Consider the following 15,182-nt stretch of genomic DNA (forward strand, 5'->3'; position numbering starts at 1 on the left):
TTGAGAAGAGATTCAAAAGGAGCCCTAGTTGAGGATGCATTTCAATAGAAAGCAAGAGCGAAGACATGATGCATGCATCACTCTGATGAAAAGACTGGCAACGAATAACATGCAAACATATGCTTATTTTATAAACTTCAATCAAATCTATTTTCTCCTGATCAGATCAAAAGACTACAAGACATCACTCAAGGCATTCGCATCATGATCTTAGCCAAATTACAGGAATTCATTGTAATCAAATTACTTTCTTTCAATATAATGGGAGGAATCTCCTATCACAGCAATTCACCAAAAACAAAAAACTCAAAACATGTAGAAAACAAAAAGTAGAGAATGCCATTTAAAGAACTTTTTCAGTGTGCTGAAGAAAGCTGGTAGGCAATACAATACAGAACTAGATTAAAAATATACCCACCATTTTAATCTCAAACAAGACATCCACTGAATTGTTATCCTATCTTAAAACAAAATCAAGATTCATGAAACTACCAATTTAAAAGGTTCATAGTGCATTCTATCCATTAAGCAAAGTGCAACTTGAGATAAAATTGTTTGAAAAGTAACCTTCCAGAACACGTGTAAAATGAAACGTACACTTTCTACCAAGTTTGGATCAGGGATGTTCTACTTCTAGATGAAGAGGTTCTACAGGTCTAAAATAAAACTATAGCTCCAAAATCAATGACAATTTTTCTATTTATAGTGTTACTACTGCCACAAACATAGGAAAGATACATAAGAATATGCCCACTATTTAGAAACATCAAGACAGTAAGACATGAGATCTTGAAGGGAAAAGAAGAGGAGGTTCATAGAATTAAAATTACAATTAATGAAAAAAAATCATTTTGGCATATATGTGAATAAGGAAAACTCACACAGTCTAAGCCAAGGATAAATTCCATTTTAATTTTAGGCTGGGCATAAAATGCATTCACCAAGCACAAATGATTAAATAATATCTAGAGCAAGTCTTGATCTATTTCCCTAAATTTAAGCTCCTTCTAAACATAATATAGAAACTCTAACAAAAATCTATTTAACTATTAGAAGTTACAGTGTTTTGATAGACAGAACTAGCACCTTCAGGCCTTGGCTACCTTGTGGTAGATAACTATCACGCTTGACCCAAGCAAAATAATCTAGGTGGCATACAAATTTAGCACGACATTCACCTTGAATTTTATCACAATGGAAGCCAAGTTCCCGCAGTCAACCAACAGTAATATCAAAATGATACAGTATCTTCACATAATGCAAACAACTTTAGGATAACGATTTACTGGAGATGAAAACTTATAAGCAGCCAAACACAAATTAACAAATCACTTTGATAGGGTCCAGGTGAGAAATTGCAAAACCTTCTCCTATTTGAAAACATAAATTAAACTTGAATTTTAAACTATATTAGTTTTCATGAATAAGGGGACTAGGTAAACATCATTAGAGTGCTAGTCTCAAATAACAATCAACTGAAAATGATATAGGAAGAGTTGTTCCTAGAGCAAGAGAATAAAATAAATTAAAAGAGAGAAATATACATACAACATTTTAAGTTTTAATTTTAATTTTATTTCTATCCAAACATAGGAAAAGTTAATTCTAAAGCTCGTACAAGTCCCAGCTAATTTTTTTTTTTGTAAAATAGACTTAATTAATGGCGTCGTGAGACTAAAGCCTAAGAAGCATCAATGCATTCAGACCTGGACAAATGAGGTAAAAAAAGAGTAAAACATTCTAACCATAATTGCAAAACTTGTTTAGTACTTACAAGCTAGATTGCTACGCGAGTTGTTATTAAATTCATGGTGATTCTTCCCTATAAAACTGATTTGGCAGTAGAGAAAAACACATTTTTGGTGCTAATACTTGTCCAAATCCACATTAAAACCTTTTTCTGCCTACAGTTTTTAAGAGAAACACTATTTTCACTTCATTTCCAAACACAATTGGCAACTTAGTGTAATTAATCTTTCATATTTTACTTCATTTATTAATTTAAGTTATCTTGGCTGTGCATTTCATATTTTATATTTCAGTATGTCAGCAACAAAGGGTTTTTTATCAACAAAAGTATGAATAATATTTTGTCACATGCTTGTCCTAAAGTCAAATGGGATAAGTAATAGAATATACTTCTTTATACATAAGAACATAACAAACACAAATCTATTAAATAAAGAAATATCAACTTTCATGAATTTAAGATATTAAAATCTCAATTCTTATAATTTCAATTTCAATACATTGCTTACTTACAAATAATTTGTTTACTTTTAAATACTTTATAGAAATTATTAACTCCATTCAAAGTAAGAGATGCTTCTAACGTGCACCATCCAATTTCAAATTTTAAATTGGGTAGCCATTATTCTTCCCATAAAATATGATTTCTATCAACTTTTAGTAGTTACTAAATTTGAATATAAAATCAAATGTCAATATGATACTTCCACATGTCAATTTCTAAGCTAAAACATGATTTCATAATGTTTGTCCCACTCAACCTATTGCTCAAACTTTTAGATCTTAAACTATAAGAAATCCACGAAAAGAGAAGCTCGGTGTAACCATGTGATTAGTTCAAATCATACTTTAAAATACAGAATACTTTTTATAAATTGCAGGCCATGTAAACCTTGAAATTCCAACTAATAAGTCAAAATCATTCTTCTCCATTGACAGAGCTTTCTATGTCTGGTCTTTTGGTTGGTTGTCAAAATAGTGGTTCTCCATTCTTATTTACAAATATATTTCTTCTTAGCTGTGACGTCAGCCCATAGCTAAGTAGAATCTTTGTAAATAAGAAAAACATTTTCATCCATTCTCTACTATCTATATAAAAGAGTGGTAGGATTGCTAAACTCTTAAGACCCACATTTCTGGCTACATCATCATTCTATTCAACTTGTCTCTACCAATGGATGAAAAGAAGAATAAGGCATGTTTCACCGAAACACTCTTTTAACATTACCATATACATTGATCGACCCATATTTTGTAGACAATGAAGTTGATTGATGGGATCACAACCCAACAACAGAATGGACACAATAGAAAAGGGGAATTATATTAACTGAGAAAATAAGCTAGTACAAACAGTGCAGAGAAAATAAACTTCAAAACATGCCCTACGGGCTATAAATCTGGAGGATATTTCTCCTTTTAGCACCTCCTCTCAAGCTCCAATCCGAACTGCCTTTTACAATGCCAGAAATCTCCTTAAATAGACCCCGGAGGGTTAAGGACTAGGAGTACATTCTAGAAAGTGCTAATAGGCATCCACCGACAAAATAGAAGGTTCCAGAAGCTGTGTTAGAAGTCGGTGCAAATCTAGAAGAATCCAAAAACGGTAGCCGAACTTTCGGGAGGCATAACTTTTGAACCGTAGCTCCGATTGACGAACCGTTTACATTTTTGGAAAGCTCTCGAAGCGCTCTATAGCCCTATGGACAAGCTTTGCTCGTTCCCCATTTTTTGGCCCTTTTCGAGGTCATTTAATGCCCCAAACCTGACTTTGAAGCATTCTTAGGAGGTCTCCAAAACCTGGAAAATGGTAATAACTTTCAAACCGTGGGGCCTTTTGACCTGATTCTTTTTTTAGAATGCTCTAAATCTCAATTATATTCATCTGGCCAAGTCACACCTTCTAGGTCACCAAAATGATGGTCAAATTGCATGCTCCTATTTTTTCAAGATTTTCAAATGCACTGATAGTTGAACTATGAGAGTTGGAACCTTTATTTGAGCCAAATGGGTATCCAAAAATGTAAAGACATAAAACAGAAACTAAGTCTAAGTACATTTTTTTTGGGTGACACAGGATTGCCCTTATACCTCTAGATGCTTCTGCATCAGACACCTAGGGTAGATTGAAAAGTGACCCTGTCACTTTATGGATGGTAGAGGAAATCCTAAATGGGAAACCTCAGCTGCTGAAATCCAAGTTGAGTCTTCAATCGGTCGTCCTTTCCATTTGACCAAATACTCTTCATACTGCCTGTTTCTGGTACTCCTACCCACACGATGATCTAGAATGTCTTCTATCTCCTCCTTCTTAGAAGCAGGAATTGGGCATGGCTCTAAAACCAGCTCCTCATCTGCACCATCATCATGATACTCTGTTAAATCTGCAATGTTGAAAATGGGAGAAATGTGAATACCATCTGGCAGCTCCACCTCATATGCATTTCCTGAGTTATGTTTCTTCAAAACTTTGCAGGGGCCAAATTTCTTCATTTTCAGCTTGTTGTAAGTACCAACTGAAAATCTTTCTTTTCGTAAGTGCACCATGACAAGATCCCCTACTTGGAATTCCTTATGTCTTCTCCTTTGATCAGCCCTAGCTTTATACTCTTGATTCATCTTGATAATGTGTGCTTGAACCTCCTCATGTAGACACTTGATGTGTTCAGCAAATTCCTCAGCTTCAGCACTTGTTCTCTCCCCTTGTTCTATCTTCCTCAATTCTGGTGCAGTCCTTGGGCTATTTCCATATACAATTTGAAATGGTGATTTTCTAGTACTCCTATTTACAGAGTTATTATAAGCAAACTTTGCATGTGGTAGAATCAAATCCCATCCCTTGGGCTTATCTCCAACTAAACATCTCAGCAAATTGCCCAGACTTCTATTTACCACCTCTGTTTGGCCATCAGTCTGTGGGTGATGCGTGGAACTGAATTTCAAGTCTGTTCTCAACTTCTTCCACAATGTCCTCCAGAAATACCCCACAAATTTAGTATCTCGGTCAGAAACTATACTCCTTGGAAGACCATGTAGTCTTACCACCTCTTTGAAAAACAAGTCTGCAATATGGACAGCATCATGACTTTTGTGGCATGGAATGAAATGTGCCATTTTGGAGAACCTATCAACCACCACGAGTACTGAGTCATTACCCCTTTGTGTCCTTGGCAATCCAAGAACAAAATCCATACTTATGTCCTCCCATGGCCTTGATGGAACAGGCAATGGCTGATATAGGCCAGTATTTTGACTAAACCCCTTGGCAACTTGACAAACCTGGCAACTTTGTACAAACTTCTTCACATCCTGTGTAATTTGAGGCCAAAAATAATGTTCTCTAAGAATGGCAATGGTCTTATCCCGACCAAAATGTCCTGCCATCCCTCCACTGTGTTTCTCCTTAATCAGATTTTCCCTCATGGAACTCCTTGGAATGCACAATTGACTACCTTTGAACAACATGCCATCCTGAATCAAATAGTCTAACCACTTGGTTCTATCTACAGCCACAAGTTCTTTACAAGCTTTCCATGCTTCAGCAAAATCAGGATCCTTGGGGTACAAATTCTTGAGTTCATCAAACCCAACTACTTCAACCTGCATTGTTGTAAGCAACAACTATCTCCTACTTAGTGCATCTATAACCCTGTTAGATTTTCAACTTCTATGCTTCAACACAAATGTATAACTCTGCAAGAATTCTACCCACTTCATATGCCTCTGATTCAATTTACCTTGGCTATTTAGGTACTGTAATGCCTGATGATCAGTATACAAAACAAATTCCTTTGGCAATAAATAATGCCTTCATTTCTTTAAGGCCTGAACTATTGCATAGAACTCTTGATCATAAACAGAATACTTCTTCTTTGCATCATTCAATTTTTCACTAAAATATGCAATAGGCTTACCTTCTTGGCTTAGTATAGCCCCAATAGCGCTGTCGCTAGCATCACAATCCACCTGGAATACTTTTCTAAAATTTGGAAGTGCCAACACAGGCTGTTCAGTCACCTTCTTCTTCAGCAATTCAAAACTTCTCATGGCTGCTGCAGTCCATTTGAACTCTTTTCTATCCCCTCTTATTGTATCAGTTAGAGGTGCACATATGCCACTGAAATTCTTAATAAACTTCCTGTAAAAACTAACCAAACCATGAAATGATCTTACCTCAGTAGCAGACCTTGGAGTAGGCCATTCCAAGATGGCTTTTACCTTCTCTGGATCCATTTTGAGACCTTCAGGTGATATAACAAATCCCAAATAGACTAACTCCCTTTTTGCAAAGACACACTTCTTTAGATTAATTAACAGTTTCTCTTCCCTTAGCCTTTCAAGGATACTACGAATATGCAGTAAATGTTCTTCCAAAGTCTTGCTGAAAATTAAAATATCATCCAAATAGACAATAACAAATTTTCCCAAGAACTTCTTAAGTACCTCATTCATGAGCCGCATGAAGGTGCTTGGGGCGTTCGTCAGTCCAAAGGGCATGACTAACCACTCATAAAGACCCTCCTTGGTCTTGAAGGCTGTTTTCCACTCATCTCCTTCTCGAATCTATATCTGATGATAGCCACTCTTCAGATCTATCTTTGTGAAGTACTGAGCTCCACTCAAGCAGTCCATAAGATCATCCATCCTTGGTAAAGGAAACCGGTACTTGATGGTTATCCTATTTATAGCTCGAGAATCTGTACACATCCTCCACTCTCCATCCTTCTTTGGTGCAAGTACTGCAGGTACTGCACATGGACTCAGGCTCTCTCGAATCAAGCCCTTCCTCAACAGCTCCTGGACCTGTCTATTTAGCTCCTCTGTTTCAGTAGGAGTCATCCTGTGAGCAGCCTTGTTAGGAAAACTAGCTCCTGGAATCAGATCTATCTGATGACTGATTTGCCTTACTGGTGGCAATCCATCTGGAACATTATCAGAGATAATATCTCCAAATTCCCCCAGTAAATCTGAAACTTCAAATGGTATTTCACTACTACCTTCTTTATCTTTCCTAGGAATCAAAGCATAGCACATGTGCTGATGTTTCATGCCATCTAAAAACTTCCTTCCATCAACAAGACAAATCCTAGCACTGCTACATACCTTTTCACCTTCCTTTTTCATGGGCTTCAATTTGTGGCGAACTCCATCCTTTGTCAGAGAGTATGTGTTTGCATGTCCATCATGTATTGCATGTCTATCAAACTGCCATGGTCTACCCAACAATAGATGGCAAACATCCATCGAAATAACATCACAAAGAACTTCATCATGGTAACTTCCAATTTTGAATTTTACTAAACATTGTTCACTTACTAGGACCTTATGATCATCTTTTACCCAAGAAATTCGATAGGGCTAGGGATGTTTCTCCCTCTTGAGCTTCAGCTTAGAGACCATCTCTTCTGATACTAGGTTATCAGTGCTACCACCATCAATGATCACATCACAACATTTATCCTCACACTTGCATCTGGTATAGAACAAACTCCTTCGTTGCCCTGGTTCATTCTCACCACTTAGTAGGACTCTTTCATTTACCAAGGCCTCTCCTCTTTCTGCATCCTCTGAATGTGATCATTGTGCATCCTCATCCACATGAGCAACCCTAGCTTGGCCCTCAACTCTCCTATCTGTCCTTCCTTGTCGTTGAGGGCATTCAAAGGCACGATGACCTTCTTCATTGCAATGGAAACAGGTACCACGGAAGCCTCCTCTTCCTTGCCCATGTCCTCTACCTCTTCCTCTTTGATTTCCAAAGTCTTGATCACGGGAGCGGTTGAAACCCTCATTCCTCCGGTTCCTGCTAGTACCCTCATCTTCATTTTTCTTTTGAGTTTCATTGCGGCCTCCAGATGATCTACCACTTCCCCTTCCTCCTTGACCACGCCCTCTTTGTCTTCCTTCAAACCTTTTACTCAGCTTCTCTTCAACTCGTAGGGCAAACTAGTATGCTTCTTCAATGCTGGTCATTCTTACCAAACTTAATTCCTCCTGGATGCTAGGTCGCAACCCACTGATATAACGAGCAACCTTCTCCTTATTTGCTTCTGCATGCCCCGCTCTAATTAGGAGTTGGTAAAACTCCTCTATATATTCTTGGACTGATCTTCCTGCTTGCTTTAACCCATGCATCTTCTTAAATGGATCAAGCTCATAGTCCACAGGAATGAACTGCTTCTTCAATTTGTCCACCATGCGATCGCATCTTGTGATCTTCTCCTTTCCTCTTCTAAGTCTTTCCAGTTGAACCTCTTGCCACCAGATTTTTGCATGGCCTTTTAGTTTGGCCTTTGCAAACTTAACCCTATCTGGGTCCCTTATATCCTCATACTCAAAGTATTCTTCCAGTTCATTGATCCAATCGATCAACTCGTCTGGTTTCAAATTTCTTGAAAATATGCCCACTTCAATTGTAGGACTTTTCCCAAACCTAGTAATGGCCCTAAAAAGCCTTTCCTCTACAGGATTCAGAACTTCTCCGTCAACTTCCATTACTTCCTCTTCATTGTGATCCTCACTATTGTCATCTGCGGCAATATTTGCTCCTCTACGAAGCTCCTCTTGCAATGCTTGTACCTGTCTCTGGAGGGCTCTAACCTCCTCAGGATCAATAGCTTTGGCCCTTCCGCCATGCTCTCTTCGTGGAGGCATCTTCTAACTTGAACCCACAACCACACAGTCCTGGTGCAAACTGCCTCACAGTCGGTGCTCTGTCTACACACTCAGGAAAACCCGCTCTGATACCACTTGATGGGGTCACAACCCAACAACAGAATGGACACAATAGAAAAGGGGAATTATATTAACTGAGAAAATAAGCTGGTACAAATAGTGCAGAGAAAATAAACTTCAAAACATGCCCTACGGGCTTACAATAGCATAAATCTGGAGAATATTTCTCCTTTTAGCACCTCCTCTCAAGCTCCAATCCGAACTGCCTTTTACAATGCCAAAAATCTCCTTAAATAGACCCCAGAGGGTTAAGGACTAGGAGTACATTCTAGAAAGTGCTAGTAGGCATCCACCGACAAAATAGAAGGTTCCAGAAGCTGCGTTAGAAGTCGGTGCAAATCTAGAAGAATCCAGAAATGGTAGCCGAACTTCCGGGAGGCATAACTTTTGAACCGTAGCTCCGATTGACGAACCGTTTACATTTTCGAAAAGCTCTCGAAGCGCTCTATACCCCTATGGACAAGATTTGCTCGTTCCCCATTTTTCGGCCCTTTTTGAGGTCATTTAATGCCTCAAACCTGACTTTGAAGCATTCTTAGGAGGTCTCCAAAACTCGAAAAATGGTAATAACTTTCAAACCGTGGGGCCTTTTGACCTGATTCTTTTTCTAGAATGCTCTAAATCTCAATTATATTCATCTGGCCAAGTCGCACCTTCTAGGTCACCAAAATGATGGTCAAATTGCATGCTCCTATTTTTTTGAGATTTTTAAATGCACTGATAGTTGAACTATGAGAGTTGGAACCTTTATTTGAGCCAAATGGGTATCCAAAAATGTAAAGACATAAAATAGAAACTAAGTCTAAGTACATTTTTTTTGGGTGACACAAGATTGCCCTTATACCTCTGGATGCTCCTGCATCATTGATTAAATGATCTTGCTTGGTTTTTTGTATGTGCAGTATTCATGGCCAAAGTTGGTTGCCAGGAAATGGCTAAATATAAAGTCAAAACCTGAAAAGTTTCAAGCTGATGGATTTATTGAAGGTAATCCCATTCTCACAAGGAAGAATGTGCACCTAATTTTTATAACTGTGGTTCAGTTTGTCCTTGTTTTGGATGTTCATGGTCGTATTGCACTATTGCTTTTACTTTTGAAAACTTTCTAGCTTGCTTCAATCAAGTGTAGTTTATCCTAAGATATTTCAAATTTCTCAAGGAGACCTCTAATACTACAGATCAGTGCTCTTAAAAAAAGTTAATTTTTCTACTATAAGGTCAAATATTTTGGTGCTCAAATCATTGTTTTGAAAACAATGATAAGTTGGGTGTTAATTTGATAACTTACCAAAAGACATCAACTCATTGGGAACCACTCTTTCCTGTCTTTGCATTGCCGTCAATTGTTATTAGATTTTCTAATGAGGGGAGGTCTATTTAGTGGCCAAGTAGAATTCAAGTTTTCAAGGTTTCATACTTGATACAAATAAAAATGATAAGTTGGTACAATTAGATTTTGTATTAATCAACATTTTGAATCAGGTTCCATGATCCTATTTGTATATCTGAATTAGCACAGTTGTAATTCTTACTGCTTTTCTCAAACATGACAGAAAATTTGGTGACCAGACCTACATATGACACACCAGAAAGACATGAGCCATATATATCTCAAGATACAAACGTGCAAGATCTAAGGTATATCACTCATTAAAGTGGATTCAGATAAATTCAGCTGAGATTTGATAAGGTGTTACTGTTTTGCCACTACCTATAAAATCTTTTCTTCTAAAACACTGAGCTATCAATTTAACCCATGTTGCATTACAAGAAAAATATGACTTCAATTTGTTTTTTTGGGGTTGCATGGTATTTGTGGGAACATGGAATGTAGGAGGTGAAGTGCCCCACAGTGGCCTCAATTTGGATGAATGGGTATCATCAACTCTAGCAGATATCTATGTTTTTGGGTAAAAACAATATCCTCTCATCTCATTCCAATCAGTTGTATCAATAAAAAACGTGTTTACTCTTCTTTTTCTAGTCAATTGGGTTTCAATTCATGGGTAAGTCATTTTGTTAGGTGCATACAGGTAATCTTGTTCCTGTTGGGCCAGGGTGATTCCTCCTTTGGCTGAGTGTTCATCCAATCTTTTGATTTGCTCGGAAGTGGCCCTTGATCAACTATCTTCTAGAGATTATCAAGTGGAATCTCATCTCACTATCTTTAATTGCAGGTGTAGTATAACAACTGTGCCTGTGTAGTGTGCATTTGAGGTCTAAAAATAAACAGCTTTCATTTTACTTTTTTCAGTTTGATTACCCCAACATGCCAGTTAGTCGATTTTACTGCATGCTGACCATCAACAGCTAACAATAAACAAATCAAATACAAACTTCACAAGCATAGATAGTAGCTGCCAAAAGACTGAATTTCTTGGATAAAAACCTGAGTCAGACTAATCAAAAGCTTGGTGTCTGAACAAAAAAGATATCATGAATGAAGTGTATATTGAAAAATGTTGGTAATAGGAGCTGTATTAAATGTAATTAGCTTGCTTTCAATCAGTTTCAATTAGGAACAACAGCTTTCTCCTAAATAATATTCTATTGCATTTTTTCTACTGTTCATTTTTATAGTTTAAAAAATAACTACTTAAACTTAGAAAATTATAGATTGCACCAGCAAAACTAAGTTCTCAATCTCAAAATATGAACCTTTTTCTCAAAAACTTGGAATCTGAGCATTCAATATACTGATAGAGCAACTAATAAATTATGAAATTCCATGAACCTTAAGCAGTGTCTTCCATAATGGGAATCTTAGTCACATAAAGCCATCAATTTGTGGATAAAAAGGAAAAAGCTAAAAGTCATGGTAATACTCTTAAAAAATGATAGAAACATCACTGATTAAGGCTTCACAATCCCTGAATCCCATATTTTACAAAACCTCTCTTTCAAAAGTAAAGGATCCATTTAATTGCATTTAGTTACTACGTCATATACATACATAACTAAAACTTTCAAAAGATACTCATTTTAACATTTAATTATTAGTCTATTTATGCTTAATGCATTTGTTATCAAAATTAATTATTTTTATATAACTTATAATTTATATATAATGAATATATTTATATAATTAAAAATCAACTAACTAATTGTTCTCTCCAAACCACTGAAAGTGAAACATATTTATCAAACATCAAAAAAGAAGTCTTCCCATGACCTTTTCATTTATTGATATTGATATTATCTCCTCTCAGAGAAGATGTTATATTCCTTAGTTTTAACCCCCTTTTTTGGATCTCTCAATTGTTTTTGCAGGTTTCAGGAAATTGTGCCATTAAATGTTGGGAACATATTGGGTATAGAAGACAATGGTCCCATTGCAAAATGGTTAGCCCTTATTCGCCATACATTGAACAAAGATAGAAATCAAAGCATCAGTTTTACATTTTGTAGAAAGGATGGGTCAATATATTCAAAGGATCAAATTTATAGTTTTGATTCTGATTTTGAGGGTTCTCAAGGGCATAATAATTTTGCTCCATCTGGGTCACTTTCATCAAAAGATGAAAGTTCATTCAATGGGAGAGATTCACCATATTCTCTTTACCGTAGCCCAATCTCATACAATTCTTCATCAAAAAGATCCTCATCCAACTTGGGTGAGATGAATTACAACTTCAATTCAAGTGGGCCAAATTATTGCGTAGCAGCTAGCAAACAGATGGTTGGCATTTTTTTGTGTGTTTGGGTGCGTAGTGATCTGAGAAAACATGTCAGAGATATAAAAGTTTCTTGTGTTGGTTGTGGGCTAATGGGCTACCTTGGAAACAAGGTATAATTAGAAAACTTGTTTCATGTTTTCCACATTATTCAAATGAACTATTATTGTAGGGAATAGTTCATTTCAAGATTTTAAAAGTTGTTCAATATTCTTGTATCTAAGATTACTCATACTCTAGAAGAATACCTATTTAACATATATTTTACTTGTTTACAGGGCTCTGTTTTGATCAGCATGCTATTCAATCAGACAAGCTTCTGCTTTGTTTGTAGCCATTTGACATCAGGAGAGAAAGAAGGTGATGAGATATTGAGGAATTCTGATGTGAGGGAGATAATGAAGAAGACCTGCTTTCATCAAACAAACAAGATTCTCTCATAGAAAACCCCAGAGAGAATTTTGGAGCATGAGTAGGTTTTAATATTGTATCCTTATACTCCCAAATAGATATTGAATAACTCAATACCATTAAATTTTTAAAGAAAAAGCAAATGAGAAAACTTCATATGAGATATTACAATTATCTATAATAATTTATGACAAAGGTTTAGGTAATATGATGTATGTCTGATTTGGTTCTATATTTTCTTTCCTTTTGTAGTCGAATTATTTGGCTTGGAGATTTGAATTATCGTCTTGCACTCCATTATTCTGATAGTAAACAACTCATGGGAGAAAACAACTAGGAAACTCTATTCAAAAAAGATCAGGTAGATACACAATCTATGGCATTGGATTGAAATGCCAGGGTTTGGATTAATTTTATGACCCAAATCATTAAAAAATCATTCTTAATGAATAATTCTATTGAACATTCATAGATGTGCTAAGATTTTATTGAAACTTTTTTTCAAAAATCTTTTTCTCTGTATATTCAGTGGGATCTGAATATCCAAGGGTGTGCAGTAAGGTGTCTTAGACTAGGCTCCTACTCATGGCCATGATGGATTTGATTCGAGGTAAGTCTTTCGAATCCAAACTATGGTCTTCAAGCACCAATATTTAAACAGGAGTTAACAAAAAGAAAACAAACTTTGAAAAATATAATGTTACATTCTTCCTCCCCGAAGTTTAAAGGTATCTATCAGTTCATTGGAAGAAACATAAGTTTGAAGCTTAAAAAATGACAAACTAGGGTACGCCCATGGCTTCCACTGTTACAGCAAGTCATTCTTCCTCAATACTCCAATTGATCTCAGATCAAAACGAAAATGGATGAATGAAGACAAGAGAAACTTACAAAGAGCATCTATCAGCGTTTCATAGCGAGGACAGATCTTTCTGAGGCATTCAGAAGAGCAAAAACCATTTTTGCATGTAGCTCCCGTGCACAGGCAAATGCATAACAATGAAATAGCAAAATCCCTTTTTCAGTTTAACATTATGAAGCTCATGTTGGTCGAAATTTCGACCAACACGGGAATGGATTAAAACAAAAAGATGTTTTTCCTTCCATATTTTGACCAATCTAAAACATTTTAATAGATGGTCAATAATTTTGGTCGAAAAATAGGGTCAAATGTACTAGTGCCACAAACTTGTTCATTTGGTTAGTACCATTTAAATATATTGATAGTTTAAGAATAACTATACTTTATACAACAACCCTATAATGAAAAGTCTTTTTTAAACACTAATTCTACATAGTATCTTTTAATTTTCTAGATATGGCTACTAATTGAAATGATAATTATATAGTTATGAGACTGTCTTTTAGAAGATAATGTATATTCAGATAAAGGGATCCTAAAAAAATTACACTTTAAGAGGGGCCTAGAAGATTCTAGATAGTAGGTTGATAATTTAACCAAAAATGGACTACACATGCCTAATTCATAATAGAAATACCTATAGTGGCACTCATTAAGGTTAGCGGGATATATATACTAATAATCTAATCTTCGAATTTTTTTTTTTCACTATAACATAATATTGTCTCATTTTATAATGCACAGGTAAATAAAGTGTTGAGTATTTATCGGGAGGAAGTTATAGATAAATGTATGACCATCTAATTAAATATAAAGTAAATACCTAAAACACCATTCTAAACAAAGTATAAGAATTATGAATTTGTTGTCTTACCTTTTGATTTGACAAATGCTCCTGGAGCTTTCATGAACTTGATGAATAACATCTTTAGAGACTGTCTTGACAAGTTTGTGGAGATATTTATTGATGACATTCCGATATACTCCAAGAATTTAGAGGAATGTGAAGAACATCTACACATAGTTTTTCAATACCTCAGAGAGATAAAACCATATGGAAAACTCTCCAAGTATTCATTCTATCACAACGAGATATATTACCTAGGTCATATTTTATCAATGGATGACATAGTAGTAGACCCTGCAAAGATAAAAGTTGGTCTTAAATGGCCAACTCCTCGAAATATGAGTAAACTTTAGAGTTTTATGGGGCTTTTGAGTAACTACAAGAAATTCAAAGAAGGATTTTCTAGAATTGTAGCTCCTATTACTTCCCTTCAGTGAAAAGGAAAGAGATTTGAGTGGACATAAGGTTGTGAAGGGGATTTTTAGTTGTTAAAGAAGAGACTTACTTCTGCTCCTATCTTGATTATACCAAATGTAAAGAGACATATTTTTGTGATAATTGATACTTCAGTGGATCCCTTGTTTGGTAACATCTCTAGAACCCCTTTAGATTTGAAAGGATGTGGATTGCCCACCTTGATCTTGAAAGGAGTATCAAAATATGGTAGTGATCTTATTCAAGTAAAACTGGACAAAGCTCTTCTTTCCCATGAATGGTTGCAAAAATACTCTTTAAATTAATTTTGTAAAATAATTTTACAAGACTACTCTTCAAATTAATTTATTCCAAGTCCCCTAGGAAAGAAAATGGACTCAGGAAATACTAAATATCAAAAATTTTGGGGGATAATGATATGGATTATTCCTCTAAAGATATTATGATACCAGATTAGTTAAATACAAAG

The 15,182-nt window shown here is 35.8% G+C and overlaps 1 pseudogene; it reads left to right on the plus strand.

Moving 5' to 3' along the window:
• The first annotated feature begins 9,356 nt into the window (after positions 1-9,356).
• Positions 9,357-12,960, plus strand: LOC149572002 (type I inositol polyphosphate 5-phosphatase 4-like; annotated as a pseudogene).
• Positions 12,961-15,182: the final 2,222 nt, after the last annotated feature.

The sequence above is a fragment of the Cupressus sempervirens genome, chromosome 2, assembly GCF_028749045.1.
Source record: "Cupressus sempervirens isolate cs-2001-9-10 chromosome 2, ASM2874904v1, whole genome shotgun sequence".
Lineage (NCBI taxonomy): Eukaryota > Viridiplantae > Streptophyta > Pinopsida > Cupressales > Cupressaceae > Cupressus > Cupressus sempervirens.